The 22,189-nt window shown below is 42.2% G+C and overlaps 1 long non-coding RNA gene across 3 annotated transcripts; it reads left to right on the forward strand.

The window, feature by feature from the left end:
• The first annotated feature begins 408 nt into the window (after positions 1-408).
• On the forward strand, positions 409-18,943 carry LOC309522128. Of its 3 annotated transcripts, none has more exons than XR_014214883.1 (3): positions 409-1,964; positions 6,140-6,366; positions 15,262-18,943. It is a non-coding gene; the product is annotated as an uncharacterized lncRNA (long non-coding RNA). The 3 variants fall into 3 exon arrangements; XR_014214884.1 differs by lacking the exon at positions 15,262-18,943 and adding an exon at positions 9,748-10,069; XR_014214885.1 differs by lacking the exon at positions 15,262-18,943 and adding an exon at positions 8,999-9,731.
• The last annotated feature ends 3,246 nt before the right edge of the window (positions 18,944-22,189 follow it).

The raw sequence follows: 22,189 nt of genomic DNA on the forward strand, positions 1-22,189 counted from the left end.
CAAGACGAAACCTCATGGAAATTGTGCAGTGTATATTCTTAGAACACCAGAATAACACAACCAAAAATGCATGATAGAATTAGAAGGGCAGATCTGAGAACCAGGCAAGTGAGGGTCAAAGTACATGAATTCTGTAATTGGGACTGTTCTTACCTTCTGTGTTTTGGAGAGAATCCTACTGAAATCAGTGGAACTTGCACCAAAGTGAGTGTGCATAAGATCACAGCCATTATTACACTCTTGCATCATCCTGGGATGAAAGTGATGGTTGTGATGGTCAGTTTATGAACATACACTGCTTCTGAAGCCAATGCTAACCAGGCTTATTGCAGGAAAAAAAGAATATGCAATACCAGAAGACCTTTTAGCAATGGCTAATGAAGGAGGAGACTGGCTTGGGTGGTACATAAACATCCCTATGATAGTAAAGGCTAGGAACTAAAACTAGGCAGGTGCAAAGGCTTGTGTGTGCTTTGTGGGCATTTTAAATGGCAGACCATATTGCCACCTACCTTTGAAGCTGCCCTCTTTTTTTAAAAAAATGCTTGTTAAATGACCTTTTGGCATGTTGAGTGGATACATAAATTTGTGAAAGTTTTTTAATAAACTGTTGATCATCAAATTGACACTGTTATTTTAATGCCATCATACCTTTAAAAGTGCATGTAAGGTGTTTCAAGAAGCAGGACATTTGTAGCTGGATCCAGAAAAGTCTTTGGATTTACTTGACGAGGTGAAACCATCTGAAAGCTCTGCCCTGTTGTCCACATAAGGACAGAAAGTGAGGCTTCTATAATTAAACCAGGCATGTCCATATTTGATATTTCATAATGTATGCCTGTCACAGGAGCTGATGTTTACTGTACTTATATTATTTTAAAGGCTGTGAAGCCTCAACAAAGACAGATCCACTTAGTTTACTAGCCTTGGTCTTGGTTCATGAAGTTCCTGGTTAAAATCCAGGAGCCCTCGGAAAATGCTGCTTTTTCTACACCTTTTGTCAGTTTCACTTTAAGTACCTGTTGCACACCAGCCTGGAATGCGTTTTGGACTGGAATCAATACTTCTACCCAAACCAGCCTCCAGTGTAGGAAAGCTTTATTATGAAAATGTCCATGTATTTTCTAACAACATGAGGCTAACTCAGGATAGCTCAGTTGGTAAAGCTTGAGACTTAATCTCAGGGTTATGGGTTTGAGCACCACGTTGGATGAAAGATTCCTACATTGCAGGGGGTTGGACTAGATTACAGTGGTACCTCAGGTTACAGACGCTTCAGGTTACAGACTCTGCTAACCCAGAAATAGTACCTCGGGTTAAGAACTTTGCTTCAGGATGAGAACAGAAATCGCGCAGCGGCAGCGGGAGGCCCCATTCGCTAAAGTGGTACCTCAGGTTAAGAACAGTTTCAGGTTAAGAATGGACCTCCAGAACGAATTAAGTTCTTAACCTGAGGTATCACACTATTCTCATCCCTTCCAGCTCTACAGCTCTATTATTGTTTGATTCTGTGAGGCATGTAAAGAGTTAACTGAACTGAATGCAGACTTGCAAGCAGCAAAGTGTCAGTTAAACTGTCAGCCAGGTGCTATATTGGGGGAGGTTTCTGGCATTATATTCAAAACCAGAGGGGGGCTGTTTTAACTGGTCAGTAAGTGGACATTCCGCCTCATCTCATTGGCCCATAACTACAAACCAATCACAGGACAGGATGGTAGTGATAAAAGGCTAGGTTCAGTACTGGTCAGGCTAGAGTAGCTGTTGGAGTGGCACAGTGAGGGCTTAGGGGGGCAACTAGGAGAAGAGGTTTGTTTCTGAAGGGAAGTTGGAGATGTAACCGAGGAACTGGTATCGCCAGGGCAAAGAGCTGAAGGTCTGCAAGGTGTTGTGGCCATTGCCAAATGACAGCTGGTTGTTGTGTACAGCAACCCTAAGAAGGTTGAAGGGACCCAAGAGTGAAGGACGTGAGTGCCAAGTTGAAGACTACTTGTAAAAGTCTCTGGGTGTAGTGAGTTGTGTGTTAAGCAGAGAAGGAGGGTAATTTGCTAGGGCTTGAATAGAGGAAAAAACTAACCTGGTACACACACACACACACACACACATATATATATATATATATATATACACAGTGGTACCTCGGGTTAAGAACTTAATTCGTTCCGGAGGTCCGTTCTTAAACTGAAACTGTTCTTAACCTGAAGCACCACTTTAGCTAATGGGGCCTGCCGCTGCACCGTCGTAGCATGATTTCTGTTCTCACCCTGAAGCAAAGTTCTTAACCCGAGGTAATATTTCCGGGTTACCGGAGTTTGTAACCTGAAGCAGATGTAACCCGAGGTACCACTGTGTGTGTGTGTGTGTGTGTGTGTGTGTGTGTGTGTGTGTTTTAAATTGATCCAAATTATTTAAATTTAATACAATTTTTAAAATAATTAGGTTTCCCATTCCTGTTACAAACATAAGTCCAAATGCTTCCTGATGGTGCCACTTCATTCTTTTTTAATCACCTTCTCATCCTTCTATTAATTTTAATCCATTTTCATAGCTGGCCCTTTTTTGTTTCCTTGCAATCAGCACCTTTGTTGTTTCCGAAACATATAAAAATCCATTTCGTGTCTGTAGACCTTCCAACACTCTATTCCCAGACCTGGCGTGTAGAGAGAGTTTATTGCCATCATCCTTTGTCCATAACTACATTCTTAATGGTTATATGTGATCCTCGGATAAAGAGTAGTATAGAAATTTAATAAAGGAAGAAGTGTGCATGCACACGAAAGCTCATACCAAGAACTAACTTAGTTGGTCTTTAAGGTGCTACTGGAAGGAATTTTTTTATTTTGACTATGGCAGACCAACACGGCTACCTATCTGTAATAAAGGAACAGTAACCCTATTTAAAGTAACTCAATGAAACCACAGACCTTAGTAAATCCTGTAAATAAACATGAAAGCCTATTAAGAATAAGCCTCAATAAGCTTATAATGTCATAGATTTTTTAAAACTTTAAATATACCATGGTATGTTTTGGGTCCATACTGCTACAGGAGGAGGATTGGACTGAGTGGAATTGTAGAAATGGGTCTGTTGCAGTGATAGGGAATCATCTGCCTGCAGCATCTGCACAGAGACCTGCTGTTGTATTGTACTATGTAGCCAAATACAATTATGGTACATTTCTTTAGGATTTATTTCCACTCTCACACTTTTTATGACCATTAACAGTGGCTGATGAATAATAAAAGAAGCATCACCAAACTTAAAACAAGGCAAATCAAGGTAGAAAGGGGTGAATTTGCTGTTTTGGAATAAACACCTTCAACTTAGTCAGAGCTTGCAAGGATTCAGCAATTTCCCACAGTGTAAGGCTCCCTGATAGTCAGCTAGCACCCAGTACTAGCCTGGACAAATCTTCTGAAGTGCTAGGTAGTCCATGCAAGGGGTGTATGGAGTATTAGGGGAGGGGTAGTATCTCTGGTGGGGGGAACCTTCTGGGGTAGTTTGTCCACCTTTGGTCCCCACCCTGCATTCACCTCTCATCTGTGATTCCTATAAGCTATTAGCATGTGACAGCAGCCAGACCCTAGGAAACGTCTTTGACTGGATGGCTAAAGCTGGTGAGGGGTAGCCAAGGGTCTCAAACCCTCAGTGAGTTAGGGACTTCTATGCAAGCAAAGACAGGCTCCAGCAGATGTGTGGAAAAGACCAATAGTGGGTATCGTGGCCGAGAAGGTGGTTTCTGCATGTGCTGTAAAGGGAAATGAGGGGCAGATGGAGAGGAAGCCAATCTAGAAGGATCCTAAACCTCCACTGCTTTGGGAGAGATCATTGGGAAAAGAAAAGGCTAAGGAGTAAACCCTACACAAATCTGCAGTGGAGTCACTAAAATGGTTTGATGTCGCCTTGTAAGCCTCCTTCCAGCAACTCCTGAAGCCAAGCTGCAGCGAAACATTACTCTCCTTGACTTTGGAGAGCAAGGCTGAGGGGGGATTTGTTGTCTGGACAGCCCAGGACCTCCATACACACTGCCCAGGCTTGGACAATAATGTTAATTTTTGAGTCAGGCCTGTTTTTTTAATTCTTCTTTTGTTTTGTTGGTTCTTTTCCTCCCTCGTTCTCATTTTTCAGGGGGGGGGGAATGTCCCTTAAGGAACACTCCATGATAGCTCATCAGACGAACATGTGAATGGCTGACATTATGTAATGCTTTGACATTTCGCATTCCCATGGTATTATCCCACCACCACCAATGCAGAATAAGCTGTCAGAGCATGAAATTGGTATTTTTACATATTCTTAATGTACAGATGTCAGTCTGAAAACCATTCACTGGGGTTAAGATTATATTCTTTGTTTCACTCCATTCATATGCGAAAATCTGTTTGAAGGGGTTTTTTTAAGGAGAGACAAACCTTAAATAAAGAATTTAAATTAATAGCTCTATCAAAACAGCACAAGGTAACTCTAAGGCATGGTGTGATGAAAGCAAGATAGACCATATCACTCCAAGACTGCAACACTCCGTTTAAGCACCTGTGTTTCTGGCACACTTAGCAGAAAGTCAACGAGAGCCAAATGCAAATTGGAAATATAATCGACCTATTTTCTACTGCCAAATTTATCAGCATGTTCCAAATCAAATCTGCTCACAGTTTACAAGTGTGTTATTCTATGTTGATTGCCATGAAAGAATGCTGTAACCTTAGGGGAGGATTAGTATTTCTAAAAATAAAGTAGCACCAGGGGATGGTGGGGTAGTGGGAAAGGAGTAAGAAAATGCTCAATCTAATGATCCTAGTTGTTGAGATGCTACCACAGGCTCCAGTGCCTTGCCCAGAAATGGTGCTTTCCTCATGATTAGTAAATGACAACAAGACCCACCAAAAGTCAATAAAAGTATATGATGTTATCATTCCTGCATTCATTTATTGATTTTTATCACGTTTCTATACAGCCTTTTATTCAAGGATCACATGGTGCTTTACAATATAAAAATACAAAAATACATAACATAGTAACAAGCAAAAACTATATAAATATACATTTTAGAAGGTCATATACTGTTTAATTAGCCAAAAGCCTGGAATAAGAAGAACGTTTTTGCCTGGCACATAAAGATATGTAATGAAGGTGACGGGCGAACCTCCCTGGGGAAAGCATTCCACAAGCAGGGAGCCACTGTAGAAAAAGCCCGCTTTCATGTTGCCACCCTCTAGACATCTCGTAGAGGACGCACATGAAGAAGGGCCTCCGATTATGATTTCAGGGTCCGGGTCAGTGCAAATGGGGAGAGGCAGACCTTGAGGTATTGCAGTCCTGAGCCATTTAAAGCTGGGGCAACTCAGTTAGATGGGCGGGGTACAAATGATAAAATTATTATTCATATTTATAGGTCAAAACCAGCCCTTCATAATCTATTATGGCTTCTGTGTGAGGAAAAGCCCTTCATAATCTATGATGGCTTCTGTTTGGGCAGCAAAAGACCTTGCATCTGCCCTAAAGATTAGCCAGTGTGGTGTAGTGGTTAAGAGCGGTGGACTCGTAATCTGGTGAACCAGGTTTGATTCCCTGCTCCTCCACATGCAGCTGCTGGGTGACCTTGGGCCAGTCACACTTCTTTGAAGTTTCTCAGCCCCACTCACCTCACAGAGTGTTTGTTGTGGGGGAGGAAGGGAAAGGAGATTGTTAGCCGCCTTGAGACTCCTTAAAGGGAGTGAAAGGCGGGATATCAAATCCAAACTCCTCCTCCTCTTCTTCTAAAGATTAGATTTGCTCTTTTGCTGTTTTTTATGTTTAAAACACAGTATGCTTGAAGCACAGTCAGGGAGCCCCTAACTGGCGCTGTGGACAGCTTGCTGACAACCTCCTGATCAAGAGCTACTGAAAGGCTGGAGTCAGGGAAACCCAAGTGGCTTCTGCTGTACCTGCATTCCAAGAAAGATCAGGACCAAGGCGGGGGGGGGGATAATTCCTCCTGCAGTGGGGAGCTCCCATTGAGGATGCAATTCTTGGAATTATCCCTGTTCTGATTGTATCATGTTGACCAACGTTAAGTGACTGTGCTGGAAAGACCACCACATTTTTAACTTCTCTTGCTTGTTGCAAATTGTCACCACTTTGCTACCTTCTCCTTCCTCCTAGATGTGTGACTTGCTTTTTTGAATGACCCCTTAGCAGAGGATTTTGTTAACATGCTTGCACTTGGGGGCTCTGGAGACTTCTACTTGGATCAACAAGAAACATTGATTCTAACATGTTCCAAAGGATTTGTGACATTCTCAGCGTGTGTGAAACTCAAATCACCCCCCACAGGCCCACCGTCTGATGACATGTGGAAAGCTTTCCTCGCTATTTGTCCTTGGAAATGTGTAAGTACAGAAGTTAATCCTTCTTGGGATAAATCTCATTTATGTGTTTGTCTCCTCGGCAAGGTTTATCCTACTTCATTAAGTTTTGGCATCTCAAAGGGCAACAGCTGCACCGTCACACTGCCACCGCTTTATAATAATAATAATAATAATAATAATTTATTATTTATACCCCGCCCATCTGGCTGGGCCTCCCCAGCCACTCTGGGCGGCTTCCATAAAAACCAAAAATACAATAAAATATCACACGTTAAAAACTTCCCTGAACAGGGCTGCCTTAAGATGTCTCCTGAATGTCAGGTAGTTGTTTATCGCCTTGACATCTGCTGGAAGGGTGTTCCACAGGGCGGGCGCCACTACCGAGAAGGCCCTCTGCCTGGTTCCCTGTAGCTTTGCTTCTCGCAATGAGGGAACCGCCAGAAGGCCCTCGGCGCTGGACCTCAGCGTCCGGGCAGAATGATGGGGGTGGAGACGCTCCTTCAGGTATACTGGACCGAGGCCGTTTAGGGCTTTAAAGGTCAGCACCAACACTTTGAATTGTGCTCGGAAACGTACTGGGAGCCAATGCAGGTCTTTCAAGACCGGTGTTATATGGTCTCGGCGGCCGCTCCCAGTCACCAGTCTAGCTGCCGCATTCTGGATTAGTTGTAGTTTCCGAGTCACCTTCAAAGGTAGCCCCACGTAGAGTGCATTGCAGTAGTCCAAGCGGGAGATAACCAGAGCATGCACCACTCTCGCGAGACAGTCCGCAGGCAGATAGGGTCTCAGCCTACGTACCAGATGGAGCTGGTAAACAGCTGCCCTGGACACAGATTTGACCTGTGCCTCCATGGACAGCTGTGAGTCCAAAATGACTCCCAGGCTGCGCACCTGGTCCTTCAGGGGCACAGTTACCCCATTCAGGACCAGGGAATCCTCCACACCTGCCCGCCTTCTGTCCCCCAAGAACAGTACTTCTGTCTTGTCAGGATTCAACCTCAATCTGTTAGCCGCCATCCATCCTCCAACCGCCTCCAGACACTCACACAGGACCTTCACCGCCTTCACTGGTTCTGATTTAAAAGAGAGGTAGAGCTGGGTATCATCCGCATACTGATGAACACCCAGCCCAAACCTCCTGATGATCTCTCCCAGCGGCCGCATGTAGATGTTGAAAAGCATGGGGGAGAGGACAGAACCCTGAGGCACCCCACAAGTGAGAGCCCAGGGGTCTGAACACTCATCCCCCCACGCTTTAAGAACCTCCATTCATGATAATGTTTAATGCAAACTTATTCCTCTTGCCAACTGCAGGAACATTAAAGCAGATTTTCCTTATCTTATTACTATTTGCTTTTTAAAGTATTTTGATTTTAAACAAAGATACTGTACAGGATCTTCAGCTGGTATACCTTGGCATAGCTCCAGTAAATTAAGCATTGCTCCTTCCCTCCAACTGAGCTGGGTATCTGACCCAATTTGGGAGAGAGTGGTGGTTTAAAAGGGTAGGAAAGCTTGACTCAATGCTTGTTTATATGTAACAATAAGGACTGGGATTTCTTCTGTAGCACATTGTTTAGAAGGAATTTACTGGGCACAGCCTGTCATCAGTGCTGGAGCAGGTGCTCAGGCAAGATTACATCGGTGGCCACCCTTTCTGAGTAGCTCCACCTCCTGAGGGGCAGACTTTGGCAATCTTTTATAATATGGCACCCTGTGCGAGGCCAAAAACTTCTCCATCTCCTCAGTATGGCCACTGCTTACTTGCTCATGTGGGATATTTACAATGCACTCAAACCAATAAGACGTGTTCACTAGAAAAGCACACACAGAGGAAGTTGGCAGTCCTACCTGTGAGAGCCACTCCCGTTGTGTACTGCCAGGTAAGCGGGGTCCATGCTCTAAAAGCTGGCTATGTTCCTGGCCTGCTCTCTCTTTTCTCTGCTTCTTGATATTCAAATACTCATCACTTCTCTTTGCTCATCCATAACTAAAGATGTAGGCCAGCTCAGATACCATTTTCATCTAAAGTACAATACATGTCTGCAACTATTTTTTGTCACCACTCTCAAGACTGCTTCTGTGAAACTGAATGAATAAATTTTTCTTTACTTATAAGAAGACTGTTTTGCGTGTTTATTGTTTTTAAGGGAGAAAAGGTAAATTACCAGGAAATGTAGTCTGCATTAAAGCATCCTGGGTTACTTAACTAAAAGGCTAAAGCTACTTTTATCAACAGCTTCCTTATTTTGAGCTGCAAAGGGACATATGCTAAACTCACAAACATGAGTGAGGAATGATAATATCTAACTAATATGTCCTTTTTTGGTTTTAATACATCCCTGCAACTCAGAAACAGCAAAGAAGAGGAGCAGCAGGGCCAGGAGGTTCTGTGGTTTAACAGTGAGTGACTTTGCAGCGAGGGGCCTTGGCAGGTGTCCATCAATGCACTCTCCTGACATTGGCCCTGCTTGCTGTGACTTATTTCAGCTGTTGCTCTAAGAAAATGTGTTGTGGTCAGTGTGGTGTAGCAGTTAGGCCAGGCATCGGACTAGGACTTGGGTAGACCAGGGTTCAAATTCCCCACTTGGTCATGAAGCTCGCTGGGTTACCTTGGGCCAGTAACTGCCTCTCATCCAAACCTATCTTACAGGGTTGTTGTTGTTGGGATTAAATGAGAAAGGCAAGACCTGCTTTACATCTGCAACAGAATTGCTCACCACCTGCTCTCGGCATCTATTTTTATCTTCTGGCCTTGCCATGTTGCGTGTCCTTAAATGACACGTCATTTGTGTTTTGTTTTGACATCCGTATTGTGGGACACTAGGGCACTCTGGAAGAGATTTGGCTCAGTTCTCTGCTTGTGACACAAATGCTGGCTAGGCAGAAGGGTCCGTGATAGTTGTAGGTGCAACATACCTGCCTTGTGCCAAAGGGGCTCGCCAGTGAGATAAGCCTCTGGCTGTAGATTGGATGGTCTGAATTTAGGAAGTCCAGGTAGGCAGAAGATCCTAGAAAAAGAGGGGTGAAAGAAACAGGGCCTATGAAAGCAAGCTTGAAAGGTGGTGTGCTCTTACAGAAGACTGGCATGAAGGTGAAACATTTGAAAGGAAGCTAGGAGAGATTTAGGCAAAGCAAGAAGGGCTAACATTGACTCATTCTGTTGAAATAATTAACTATGTATTTGGCATATAGGACTTTGACAATTAAAACATAGGTGGCTAACATTAGAGGCCCTCATTGAGCAAATCTGTCTTCATATGTAGCCGATTGTACTTAATCTCCAAAACATCATATGTAAATACCTTTTCAGCATATTGCGATATTTACAATGAAAGAGCTGTTCATTAAAACACATTTACTCTGGATAACCTGACACAAAAGAAATTATCTTGTTTACAGTGGAATCCTGACAAAAATACATGCAGAAAAGAGAGGCAAACACATCTGAATCTGGATTGCTTAGTGGAACACTGGTTTGCTGCCACATCCAATTTTTCTCATTAGAACTTGTTTTATTTGAACATGACTCAGTACCCCGTGTAAAATGTGAAGTTGTTAATCGTATTACTATATGGAAAACAAATTAATTATGCATGATATTGCAAATGGGCTGTTAGTTTGACACCGGAAAGATTAAACAAATGCAGGCATTGCTTCAAATGGTATCTGATGTACATATAAGGCCCTCTTTAAGATCATTTGTAATTTTCATGTAGGAAAAATTGATCTGAAGCCTTTTCTTGTATCTTCTAAAGAAATTTCAAATTAACATTTTGAAGGTTAGATTAACAGCTACATTGTGTGTGTCCGGTCACAGGTTATTAGTTATTGTTTTTTGGAAATATGGTATTTTGGAAATATGGTATTAGACCTTACCGTGAATGAATTTGAATTCTAAGTTTCTCCTCCGTTCATTGAAGGGAGGCAGCAATTTCTGACACCTTCTCCTTCATCTGAAGCCCTCTTCCATACCCAGTGTTTGAAGCTCCCATTGTTCTAGGTGCATTTTGTGACAGGGGATTTCATTAGCCCGAGTAGTTTCTGAGCTCTGGGTGCAATACTGGAGCAGAGAACTTCAGGGATTCCTACTGCAGAACTAAAGTTCCAGGTAGAGACTTTATTGTTTGGACAATGTCAGACAAGCCCTGGAACCAGTGAACTCTTATTAGTTGACTGGCAAGCACTTCAAGGTCTCGCCAAGGACTTACAGATCCCAGTTACTATTTCCACACACACCCCTCTTTGGATTTGCTTCTACATTCAGGTGCCTATTCTGTACAGTTAAGTGTTAGTGCAGTTGCTGGAACCCAGTGTGATTGGGAAGAGGTTGCCAGCCCTGAAGTGCCTTCAGCACTTGCCTCAAGTTTGAGTTACACAGACATTCAACTGACTTGCACAATTATTACACAAAGATCCCAAGACTCATGGAGTATTCTGCTCACAAGGTTGCACTTTCATTTTTACTGCTTCACACTTAGCTACTTCTGCAGATCTACTCCACTCCAAACAATCTATTCATTGAACCTCTTGGAACTTAGTATTTAAGAGGTAAGGGGTTGATTCTGTGTATATAAATTTGCAAAAGAACGATGGGTTTAAGGTTTTTCTCTCAACTCTGTATGTTTATTTTATAACATTTTTGCTGTGAAGAAAAGGCATGTTATCTCTGCAGACACAAATTCACACTTTTGAGAACTGCAAGAACAAGCATCTGTGATACCTCGTTAGAAAAACTGCCCCAAATAATCTTACAGAAACCTCTGGAAAGGCATGGCATTGTGAATGGATTACAGTAATGGAGTTCATTTAAACACTGCATATAAAGCCTCATGCTACATAATTAAAAACAAATCCTTATTTCCTGATGAATAGCCTTTGGGCTATAATGTAACTTAAATAGAAAACTATCTTTAGAAAGAGGTTTCCTCCAAAAGAATTTTTTTTTAAAAAAAAATCCAATTTAAATTAAAAAAAAAATCCAATTTTTTTATTTTTTAAAAAATCATTGATTTTTATCCACCCTGACCCCACCCCTCTTGCTGATGTGGTCCAAAGGAAAACAGAGCAATAGGTTTGGCGCCAGCTTGGCTGCAGGAGTTGCTGGAAGGAGGCATACAAGGTGCCATCCATTTGTTTTAGGGACTCCACCTCTGGATTTGTGTAGACTAATCCCATCTGCCCCTCACTTCCTTCTACAGCACATGCAGAAACCACTATTGCTCAATCCAACAGAGTCTGTCTTCTCATGCAGGGGAAGTCCCTCACTGAGGGTTTGAGACCCATCAATGTGGTCGTTCCAGCACCTCTGTAGTGTTGTGTCACGGCGTTCTGTGTTGCACGATGGAGGCTGGGTATATCTCCCTTAAAAAGCTCAACAAGTTCTGGCACCTCTTCTAGAAAAAAAAGCCCTGACTGCTGAAGAATCAGCCTCATATAACCAACATGCTTAAGTCTAATTAATGCTTTCTCTTTCTCCAAAACTTTATTAGGCATTACAGATATAGACCATTTTAAAACATCCATATACAATTTGTGTGTGTGTGTGTGTACAGAGAGAGAGAGAAACAGCCATATAAGATATATTGTAAAAGAAATTTTCATTGGAGTGTCTTCCTGCTATACCATGCCACTGACCACTCTAAGAGATACCATTGACAGAAACTCAGCCACCCTTGCAGTTATCTCCAGGTTAATACCAGACAGGTAGAATCTGCTATTTTCATTGTGCCATGATGTTAAACTACCCAAAAAAGGGGATAACACACATTTGTGTAGCTGGTTGTATAGTGGACAGTAGAAAATAATATGTTCTACAGTGTCCGGCCATTCAAATAACATCCACAATGTCTATCATTTCTATGGATATTTAAATATCTGCCCTTACAAAAGTTGAGGGGGAAATATTCAATTGGGCTAACATAAATGTCCTACATTAGGCTGGAATTATTAACTTTGAGATATAAGTGAGCCCGTTATTGGTTGTATTTAAACCATAGAACTCGTGGGAGATTATTTTATTTACAGTTGACTCAATGTTTTGTTTTTCAATATCCTTTAATCTAATTTGGATATTGCGATAAATAGAATTATACAATAATTCCAAGTCAATACCAATAGATCTAATTTTGCTGTGTATGAGTTGGAGCCATCTGGGTTTATAGGAGTCCTTAAGTAAATCGGAAAGTAGACTTGAAGGTTGGGAAAGAAAATGGCAACACAGCCAGTATTTTATAGTGCTAGTCCATGCCCAGTATTCAGTCATGTGTATACCTAATTCTGCACACATCATCTCATACTCGGTTGAATTTGGGAGCCTGAGGATACGTCTCAAGAAATTTGGGAGCTCAACAAGTTCTAGAAAAAAGCCCTGACCACTGAAGAGCTCTATTATATCCCTCCTACTGAAGTGTGGGATAACCAGCCTCATATAACCAACATGCTTAAGTCTAATTAATGCATGAAAGGGTTACTACCATAGAGTAAGCTGTCCTGCCAGGTTTGGTAAGGTCACCTCCTATTACTTTGAAAGGAAATGGGTAATCAAGCCAGTTCAACACCCAGTGTACTTGAAAAGCTCAGCATGTGAAGAGATTTGAGCTGCTTCTCAGAAGCCACTTTTCTATACCATTGACATCTATACAAGTGCTCACCCATCATAAGCATGTAAGAAGACTTGCATTGTTGGATCAGACAAAAGGTTCACCTCATCTAGCACCTATAGTTTCCAATAGCAGTTAGCCAGATGCTTCTGGAAGCTCACAAGACCAGAGCTTAAAGATGATGACAATTGTATATTACTACCACTACAAACTGGATCTAGTATTCAGAGCCAATACAATATTGGTGTCCCTAAATCTAAATTGCTTCATTTCAGTTTTGGCAGGGCCAGGGGATATATCCCCTTTTCATTACATTCTTATCTGGCATGGTTGTGTCCTATTTGCCATATTATTTTACAGGTTTGCTTGAGTTCAGAGTTTGCTGGAGAAAGCAAGACTCATAACAGTTTATTAAGAAGCCAGCATGATCATTTTCACCTCTTCTGAATATGTTTGTTTCACAGCAATTATGACTGTATATTGAGCCAACAGGGGAAGAGTTGGGAAATTGCTCTATTTTAATTTGAATTTTATTGATTTCAAAATTTAACTAAAAACAAAAAAGGTTTCAATTACAGAATAATCTTTTTTATATTTCACAGTTAGTAATTTTCATACAGCTGTATAATGGGGCTAAAGAGGATCTGGAATTAATGAAATTGATTTTTGTTAAGTGTCGCTTCACTACATTATTCTTAAAGTCTTTGATTAACTGGAATTCAAAAAAAAATTATGCTTGATATTTCCCTTCCAATCATTTGGCAGTAAACATGCATGCAGATTTGTATGAGCACACATACAACAGACACTCACATGAGCAAATCAATATAAACCAAAAGGATTTGAAAAGACTGAAAATGATGCAATATAGCAAAACAAGATCTTGGTATAAATGCATTCTTGAAACCACACAGGGACCTATCACATCATACGAATAAAACAAAAAAGAAATATTCTAATTCTAGGTGAAACCATTGCTCAATGACCTACCATCAACCCTGCCATCTTCTTTGCCAAGGTCTAATTTGCCTTCTAGCAACAGTGTGGTTAATCACTTGGCTTCATGACAATAAAAAAAAAATATTTAATACATTTGAATGTGTCAGTCACAGTTTGGCTGAGTATTCAGCTGTGCAGCACAAAGCCCCTTCTGACATTATGCTATAACACTGAAAAGTGAAAGACCCAAACCTTGGCTGTTTGGATTGAAAATATAGAAGTCTTTCCTTTTTATCAATATATACATTTTTCTTAAATTTTAAGGAATAGCAAAGTTTCCATGCTAAAATTAAACTGCTACAAAAAAAAATAGTATTTTGCCCTTAGGTATACATATATGGAGAACTACTAATCATTTGATAAAATGCCTTACTAAAGTTGTAAACCTAACCTGTCTATTCAGAAGTAAATCCCATTGAATTCAATGGTCTTACTCCTAGGTAAATTGGATTAGGATTACAGCCCAAATCAGCTTTTGTGTTCATTTTAATGAACCATTTGTGTTTTCCCCCCAAAAAATAATTCTGTGAGTGAAACAAGAATCCCCACTGTATGATACCTGAGCCCAGATGTGGTTTAGTCCCTCACTACCACAAACATTATGGAAATTTCAATTTTAATTTGAAGAGGTTAAGTTTCTACTTCTAGTTATTGCACAGAAACCTTTGGAATACATGGCTGTAACATGTGCTGTAAGAGTCATAAGATGAATGAGCAAAGGGGGGGGAAATGCCTTTTTTATTTTTTCAGAATTTTAAAGACGATAGCCTTTGAAGTTCATAGCCACTCCTAGGATAACATATTAGCCATTATATCTTTTTTAAAATGTTCAGCGATGTATACTAATGTATACTTGAGAGTACAGTAGGAAGTCATTTGATTGACTGCTTCTTCAGATAAACATAACAAAACTCATTGCCTATAGAAAACTGACATGTTAGGCAAAAGGTTAGGCTAATACCATTTCCCCTACCATCCCAGTTTTCTAGGTGGATAGATATTTTTATTTTTTGTTGAAAAGGTATTGAGTCATGCAAGGCATCAGCTTCAGTTTGAGGAGGTACAGCCCAGAGACAGGTTTGCCATCTCAGAAATTACCCTGTACTTCCTTCACTATTTTGAAAAGGGCCCAGTATTGAGGTTCTGGTGATCTACAAAAACATTTAAATAGCTCAATCAATTTTAATCAATTGAAAGGCAGGAAATTAATCAGCTAAAAGTCCTTTAGTCTAGAGCATCTTTAACAGTAAATATAGGTTTATACACAAGTGACACTGTAAATAACTTAGATTTTGTTTGTATTTCTTCTTTCTAGGTGCTTTTCTTTTGCTAGCATTTTCACTTTGATCACTACAGCAAAACTACTCCTTAATCAAAACTCTCTTTTCTTCATGAGTATTTTCCACTTTGCCTGCCATAGTCTGAAGCAGGCTGTTTGGAGATTTGGCTTCATATCGTTCAATCTTTTTTTTTCCTCCCATGAAGCAAAGGAATTCATTTTTACCTTTTCAGAGTGATAATAGTCGATGGAACAAAAGTTCAAGTGCAGAATGTTCTTGAGCTGAAATCTTTCATTTTTGCTTCCTCTTGTTGTTGCATTGATCTTGGAAATGGAAAAGGGATTCATTGTTTAGTCATACCCCAGGTCTCCCCAGGAAAAAAAACAAACCATCAAGAAATACCCTCAACTGTGTGTTTGAATTTACGGGCATTATTTGTGACAAGGATGGCTCCAATGTTTCAAAATAGCTGAAGAAACAATACTTGCAATAGCTTTAGTTGTCTGTGTGTATTTGGGGAAACGGGAGAAGCAATAGATGAAACGTGTGACACAAAGCTGGGAAATATGCTATTTTAAAAAATATATTACAATTTTGAACCATATTTATGTGTAATCCAACAATGTAGCCATCAACAATGGGGAAGATGAAAGGAAACAGACATTCAAACACTCTGCTTGTATTCTGAAATCTTTCCTTTTATCTCAGTCTGAAGACAAATGAAAATTCCACCCTTGTATCCACTGTGTTGGCAGCCAAATGAACAAGCAGTTCTGAAGGGTGGTGTGCTGATTTGCATCTTTCCATTTTACTGCAGGGGAAGGTGGAATTTTTGACTCATAATCCCCTCAATATGAATAACTAATCAACTTTAACACACATGGTATCCAAAGAGGAAGTGTGCCAGAATGGACTGTATCCAAATTGTCGTATTTTAATTGGGTTCATGAAACCACAAGAAACACAGCATTTGGCTAAAAGTCAACACAGTTAAGTTTGACTGCATTCTCAGATTATCTGTTAGTTTCTATATGAAAAGGTGATCCCAAAGCAGTTAGCTTATCTGTCTTTGAGGTGGAACACTATTTGCATCATATGTGAGCAGATGAATATCCTGCACCCCATGGGGTGCTGCAAGCCTTTTTCCAAGGGACATAAAGTAACTTGGTTTTGTTCTCTGAGCTGATCCACTTTATGCAGGATAGCAACAGGCTCTGTTTCTTAGAGGATATCAGGACTAAAGCATAGGGTCGCCAACTTTTTACAGGCTCATGCCCTCTGGTCACTGTAGTCCATAGTCTGGTAATCTCTGGATTAGATTACTGTAATCATCATGGGGCTGCCCTTGAAGATGTTTCAGTGACTGTAGCTGATGCAAAATACAGCAGCCAAGGTATTGACTGATACGGTTGTCAGAACATGTAACAGCAGTTCTAAACAGTTTACATTGCTGCTTATTTGCTACCAAGCCCAGTTCAAGGTTTTAATGCTTATGTACAAAGTCCTGAATGCCTTAGGACCCAATTATCTGAAGGAGCATTACCCAGGCTTAATGATCTGTCAGGGATGTCCCTTTTGTTACCCCATACAGAGTGAAGTCCAATATGCTTTTTGCTTGAGATGGGGCCTTCTTGTTGGTGACACCCTGGCTGTAGAATGATTTTCCCTTAATGTGTAACTGATACCAGCAGTGTTTAGCTTTTGGCACCAGCTGTAAACCTTTCATTTCCTCCAGGCTTAAGTAGGGATAGGGGTTGAGATATTGAGCCACTTGGCATTGCTATAGGGAGCAGATGATATTATAGAATGGTTTTAGCCATTTTTATTCTATGTTTTTGTATTATTTTTATGTGATCCAGCCTGAACATGCTTGCAGTTTAGGGCAGGATATAATTTTATTAATAAGAAAGACAGAGACTAAGTGTCTTGAACCTCTGGCCTACCTGGCAGCAAGTCAGTATGTCAAGTTCAAAGTCTGGATGTCAAGTCAGACAAGCAAAGTCCAAAGGTCAGGAAACACAGTCCAGGGTCAAGCCAAGTAGCCAAGTCTGAAGTCCAGCAGTCAGAATACAGTCCAGAGTCAAACCCAAAGCACAGTTCCATAGATTTCCAGGAGTATCCAAGCCAAAGACCAGTGTGGTGTAGTGGTTAAGAGTGCTGGACTCGTAATCTGGTGAACCGGGTTCGCGTCTCCGCTCCTCCACATGCAGCTGCTGGGTGACCTTGGGCCAGTCACACTTCTCTGAAGTCTCTCAGCCTCACTCACTTCACATAGTGTTTGTTGTGGGGGAGGAAGGGAAAGGAGAATGTGAGCTGCTTTGAGACTCCTTAGGGTAGTGATAAAGCGGGATATCAAATCGAAACTCTTCTTCTTCATCATCCACAATGGGCAGTTGAACATACATAGCACCTCAGCTCTGGTCCCCTTTTGTACTTTGCATGCTGATTGCAGCATCTGTTCTTGATGAGGCATGTGACCCTCACCTGTTCCAAGCCTCCTCCACCTGAGGAATCACATCCCTCCTTCCAGAGCTAGCAATCACCTGCCTTAGCCTCCTAGAGTGCCACACCTGCTGCTCCCTACACCTCAGAGCCCGCCATGTTTGTGGGGATAGGAGCTCCTCTGGCTCTGGTTCCTGTGCTTTGACCTTCAACTCCTCACCATCCTCCATCACCCTGTGAGTACTTCCTTCCCCATTCCCTGCTTGCCCCAGTGTGTCCCAGTCCTGACTACACTTGCCAGGATCCCCTTCCTCCTCCCTGTAGTCCTGCCAGTTCATGACACACAGGCAGCAATCCTAACCCCACTTACCGGGGGTCGCCAGTCGGTTTAATTCAGCCCCTGTGGTAGTATATTCCCTGAGTTAAATTTACAGAAGAAGCTCTCAGCAACTTCAGTCCTAAAAAAAGCTCAACAACCTACAACTTTGTTTGGCTGTCATGCATCAAATCTGGCCCTCTTTGGAAAAGGTTCGGGCACCCCTGCCCTAGAGGAAGCCCCATTAAATTCAGTAGGATTTACTACTGACTAGCTATGGTGAGGATTGCATCGTAATAAATACTTTTATTCCAGTTACCCACATAACTGTGCTTCTGCTGCAGCTTAAATTGACTTCCAGGTCAGGCCAGGCAGCCAAAGGCATTGTCTAAAAGAGGTTATTTCACAAGTTCTTGGCAATATTGCCATCTCCTGCATTCAGTATAATTTGGCAAGGAAGAGCCCCAGCTGCAATCCCACGTAACCTGCAAAAGTTAGACTCTGTTATTAATTGTATAATTAATTGTACTAGTTTATGGGTTAACAACTGCACATCTGTTAATTAAGGAAGCATTTTGGAAAACATAGTGTTATATATTTGTACAAGGAGGCCTCAAGTAATTCTGATTTTTGGCCTTTCTCAACTGGCTTGGTTCTCATTATATTCCCTGGACTTGACTAAAAGGATGCCTGCCGTAGTACTGGGTCCTGGTCACTTGTATCTCATTATTCAACATTCACACTGGGATACCTACCTGCAACAGTGTAATTATATACACACACACACCCCTTACAGCTTCAACAAAGTTATCATGAGTTGGGATATCAGGCATGTTCAGTGGTCAGGATGCAGTGTCCATTACCAATCTACCATTTGCCTGTTGTAATATGGCAAATCTTAGGATCAAGCTGTGCATGCAGCTGAACATGCAGAAGTGTAAGAGATGAGCAGGCAGCAAAATATACCGTAAATTTCGCTCTATAACACGCAGATTTTTTGTCCTAAAAAGTAAGGTGAAATGTCTGTGCGTGTTATTGAGCGAATGTGTGGTCCCTGGAGCTCACTCGCCGGAGCGCAGGGGCAAAATAGGCAAAAATAAGATCGGGCGGGCGGGAGGAGGGAAGAGGGAAGGCAGAAGCTTTCCTGCATTCTGCCTTAGGGTCTTACTGCCCGCCCGCTTCTGTTGCTGCGTTTGCTCAAACTCAACAAAGAGCAGGGAATCCCCTGCCCTCCTGGCAAGCAGAGGGTTAAGGAAAGGATCGCGTCCTTCCTTCTAATCTTCCCTAGTCACACTGCGTGCAGGCTCCAGCCCACCACTTCCTCCTCTCCGTGCTAGGGACTTGCAGGCAGCCGAAAAGCATGCAGGTGGGAGAGAGAGAGAGAGGGCTGGCTTGGGTGGTGGTGGTGGGGGGGGAACGACTTTTGCTTTTACAATGGTAGGTTTCTCATTTATTTTCCAAAAGCAGAGAGCCCTGCCCCCAGGCCCCCTCCAAATTACAGCTTCTCCAAGCAATGTACTGCTGGAGGGAGACAGTATGCTTGTTTGGAAGAGAAACCCTGCTTCCCTGCTCGTAAGTAACAGCAGGCTGGATTGCAGAGTGAGACATGGAAATCTCTGGATTTATATGCTGTATATCATATATCTTAATCTATACTTTCTACACGCGGCTGGTAAATCAGAATCTTTTTTTGCTTTTTGCTTTCCTTCCCTCCCCATTTAAAATGTGGTGACAAAGCACAGATCCACATGGATCCTCAGGATTTTTGCATTGGGTCACCCCAAATTCACCATCAGATCACATTACATGTCCATGGCTACAGTCTGTACCAAAAAAATCACGCACCCACTGTTGCCTGGGGCTGCAATGGTGCAAAAACGTGGTTACAAAGCATGGATCCACAGGATCTTTGCACTGGGTCACCCCAAATTCACCATCAGATAACATAGCATGTCCATGGCTACAGCCTGCACCAAAAAAATCACGCACCCACTGTTGCCTAGGGTCGCAGTGGTGCAAAAACGTGGTTACAAAGCATGGATCCACATGGATCCTCAGGATTTTTGCATTGGGCTACTCCAAACTCACCGTCAGATCACATGTCTGTGGCCACAGCATGAACCACAAAAATCATACATCCACTGTTTCATTTAGAATATTTTTTTTCTTGTTTTCCTCCTCTAAAAACTATGTGCGTGTTATGGTCGGGTGCGTGTTATAGAGCGAAAAATACGGTATTTGATATATTAAAGGCAATTACTACATTTTGCCTTATCTTTTACATTTAAAAAATGAAGAGAAGACGCAGAGACCAAATATGGTGGCAGTGACCAGTGTTGTCTGGATTTATAAAGCTTGGTCAGTTTACCCTGACCAGCCAAAGCCTCCATCTTCCATACTTGGTAGCAACCATTGGATTAGGTTGCAGCAGAGGGAGAGATGGGAAGCAGAGTTACTCTATCAGCTCAGCTGAGAGACCAACTCTGTTTGACACCTCTGTCTGTCCCTGAACAATTTCCATTCCAGCTAGTCATTTCAAGAGCTGCTATTTCACTTTAAGAAACTGTGTCTGAGTTTGCTTGTTCTCTTCTATTTTGCCTTTGATACTGTGTTTTTTAGATTGTAAGCCTGCATACAGTGATTGTCTTGTCTTGATTGACTGCCTATAACCTGCTCTGGGAGCCCTTTTGGCTATTGAATGTGGTATAAATGCAAGAAAAAGGTATTTAGTGGTGAAGAAGAGTTCTGCTGGATGAGGCCAAAAGTAAATCTAGCCCAGCATTGAGTTCTTGCAGTACCCAGTTAGATGCCCAAGGTAAGCCCACAAATCAAACCTAAGCATAACAGCACTCTCCTCACTTGTGATTCCCACCAACTGGTTTTCAAAGGTGCATTACCTCCAATAGTGGAGGCTGAACACAGACATTGTGAATAGTAGCCACTGGTAGCCTTAGTTACTGATATATCTTCCAGTTTGAAGTTCATATTTCATAATTTTTGACCTGGCAATATATTGGAAATCACGATGTGTGTGTGTGTGTGTGTGTGTGTGTGTGTGTGTGATGCAGAAATCATGATGCGGGGAAAACCGTGAAGCCAGTGGCGTAGCGTGGGTTGTCAGCACCCGGGGCAAGGCAAGTAATTTGCGCCCCCTAACCCTAACCTCCAGATGTTGCGCCCGGTGCGGCCGGCCCCCCCTGCACCCCCCACGCTACGCCACTGCGTGAAGCCAGCCGATACCTTTACATAACTCAATCCTTATTTCAGACTGTCAGACTTCAGGGAATCTGATCCCTCCCATGGTGGGCAGCCAAGAAGCAGATAATAAGAAGAGTTCTTACCAAGTCCTTTATTCAGTGTTCACAGAGAGAGGCTTTAAAAAGTGCCTTGCCATCCCAGTGGCATTGCTCCGAATAAAGTTCCACCCCCTCCGTCTCTTCTGTCATACGTCATCCCTGCGCTGGCTGATCTGTGCTTTCTGCCTCTGAGCTTTCTGTTCTACTACTCTCAATGCACGCCAGGTCAGGAATGCTTTCTGATGATAATGTGTCAGCCAGCTGCTCTGGCTCTGCTGTTCCCCCCTCCTCTTCCATTATCTCCCAGCTTTTCCCCTCTTCTGCCTCAGAGTCAAGACCTTCTGCAAATCACCGTTGTAAATCTATACTGCCCTCCTCTTCTCGGGAAGGTTCAGGAGAAGGGGGTGCTGTCTCCTCCATTCCTCCTCCTGTGTCCAGTCCCTGACACAGACATTGTGATATATTGGTATATCCTGATGTTGAAAACCAGATATCGCCTAGCCCTCCTCCATGGATTTGCCTAATCCATTTTAAAGTCCTCCAAGTAGGTGTCCATGATTACATTTTGTGGAAGCAAATTCCATAGTTTTAACTATGTGTTGTGTAAAGAACTGTTTCCCTTAGTCTCTCTTGGATCTTTCAACATTCCAGTTAACTGGATGGCACCAACGATAACGAAGAATAAAAAGTTTTCTCTATCTACTTTGATCACTGCACCCAGGGCAAGTCTCCATGGAATCTTCCCTTAAAGCCAGAAGTGCAGCCAGGAGTACTTGGAATTATTTTACAATCTTGGCAGGCACTAGGCCTGTTGGCAGACCAATACGGCATTACAAAGATGTCTGCAGACATGACATGGAGGCTGGCAACATCAACCCTGCCATATGGGAATTCCTTGCAGATTATTGC

Source organism: Podarcis vaucheri, assembly GCF_965113315.1.
Source record: "Podarcis vaucheri genome assembly, chromosome: 17".
Classification (NCBI taxonomy): Eukaryota; Metazoa; Chordata; class Lepidosauria; order Squamata; family Lacertidae; genus Podarcis; species Podarcis vaucheri.